Raw genomic sequence first — 2,500 nt, forward strand, 5'->3', positions numbered from 1 at the left:
ACAGATTTGCCACTCTCTGTGTGAAAACAAAATTCTTATCTTGGTCCTAAAATACTCCCCCCTATCCTTAAACTGTGACCCCTTGTTCTGGACTTACCAATATCGGGAACAATCTTCTAGCATCTAGCCTGTCCAACCCCTTAAGAATGGTGTAGGTTTCTATAAGATCCCCCCCATCAATCTTCAAACTTCTAGCGAGTACAAGCCAAGTCTATCCAGTCTATCTTCATATGAAAGTCCTGCCATCCCAGGAATCAGTCTGGTTAACCTTCTCTGTACTCCGTCTATGGCAAGAACGTCCTTCCTCAGATTAGGAGACCAAAACTGTACGCCATACTCCAGGTGTGGTCTCACCAAAGCCCTGTACAACTGCAGTAGAACCTCCCTGCTCATATACTCAAATCCTTTTGCTATGAATGCTAACATGCCACTAGTTTTCTTCACTGCCTGCTGCACCTACATGCCTACTTTCAATGACTGGTGTACCATGACACACAGGTCTAGTTGCACCTTTCCTTTTCCTAATCGACCACCATGCAGATAATAGTCTACTTTCCTGTCTGTGCCATCAAGGTGGATAACCTCACATGTATCCACATTATACTGCATCTGTCATGCATTGCCTACTCACCCAACCCATCCAAGTCAACTTGCAGCCTCCTAGCATCCTCCTCACAGCCAGCACTGTCCCCCAGCTTCGTGTCATACGCAAACTTGGAGATGTTACTTTCAATTCCCGCGTCCAAATCATTAATATATATCGTAAATAGCTGGGATCCCACACTGAGCCTTGCAGTACCCCACTAGTCACTGCCTGCCATTCTGAAAAGGATCCGTTTAATCCTACTCTTAGCTTCCTGTCTGCCAGCCAGTTCTCTATCCACATCAATACTGAACCCCCAATACCATTGTCAATATATTTTGCTTGGGCACAACAGGAAGCAGCTTGGATGCAGTTTGAATGCTGGCCTCCAATTTCCTGATCACCCAGCTCATCTACAGCACAGAATTACAAAGCTTCAGAACCCAAAACCCAAATAAGTCAAATTAATCTTTACTTAATAAAATACCTTACGTTATAATCTATATTACTAAATCTCTGTTGTTGGCCGCTTTTGGCCGACTGTGCTGCGATTTCCGAGAGAACGCCGCATCCTACGGCCGTCATTTTTGGCCACCTCACTCAGAGCCCCCCTCCGCCGCATGTGTGCCGAGAATTTTTCCCGTCGATGAAAAATGACAGATATATTAATGTTTTTACAAAATTCCCCATTCTCTCTGCTGCCCCCGCTGGCGGCAGGGGGGAAGGAGGGACTATAAAACCCGGAAGTAGCCTGTCTCAGTCACTCTCTGCCGGACTCACGAAGCGAAAGGGTCACGGCTCTACTTCACGGTGAGTCCCCTCCATGTGCTTTTTCAGCCAATTGACATGTATTTTGTTTACCGTGGTCTGAAGTTACTTGGCATTTTAGTATTTGTTGTAAAGAGTTTGCAAATTTGTCTCTATTGCCTTTGAAATGACTGTTTATAGAAAATGAAATGCATTTGTTGTAAAGAGTTTGTAAATTTGTCTATATTGTCTTTGAAATGGATGTTTATAGAAAATGAAATGCATTTGTTGTAAAGAGTTTGCAAATTAGTTTCTCTTGGGTTTTAAAATGGTTGCAACGGTTTTCAGATGGATAAAGCATGATTAAACGTTTTTATTTTATCAGCACTGTGTTTAAGTTTAAAATTGGCGCTCATTTTGTGATTGGCTGCGTTGCAAGATGGCGTCGATTACGTCATTTCCGGTCATCGGGAAGATTGCGCCGATGACGTCATTTCCCGTCGGAGGCAAAATGGAGCAGACTGCAGAAGATATGTTACAGAAGATATGTTACAGAAGATATGCTGAATAATTCAACAAAGCTGGCTGCTTTGTCTGTGGTAAGTGTGTGTTTGTTAGATTTTTTTTTAAAGCAGCATTGTGTTTCAGCCACACTCTATAGCAGGCTTTGAAGATTCGTTTTCCACACTGTATATTCAACATGTTCTGAAGTTACATGGCATTTTAGTATTCAAGAAGGAACTACAGATGCTGGAAAATCGAAGGTACACAAAAATGCTGGAGAAACTCAGCGGGCGCAGCAGCATCTATGGAGCGAAGGAAATAGGTGACGTTTCGGGCCGAAACCCTTCTTCAGACTGATCTGAAGAAGGGTTTCAGCCCGAACACGTCAATTTCTTTTGTATGTACCTGGCTTTTTTAGTACCTGGTGTGTGTGTGTGTGTGTTGTGTGTGTGTGTGTGTGGTGTGTGTGGTGTGTGTGTGTGTGTGTGTGTGTGTGTGTGTGTGTGTGTGTGTGTGTGTGTGTGTGTGTGTGAATATACACCGGGGACTCTGGTGCCGACGACTCACCTCGCCGTCGCGGAGCTGGCCGAGTCCGGAGCGGGCGGAGCGGTGGTGGAGCGCTGCTGCTGCTGCGTCCCGGCCTCCGGAGATTCGGAGGCTGCAACT

Source organism: Leucoraja erinacea, unplaced genomic scaffold, assembly GCF_028641065.1.
Source record: "Leucoraja erinacea ecotype New England unplaced genomic scaffold, Leri_hhj_1 Leri_535S, whole genome shotgun sequence".
Taxonomy (NCBI): Eukaryota; Metazoa; Chordata; class Chondrichthyes; order Rajiformes; family Rajidae; genus Leucoraja; species Leucoraja erinaceus.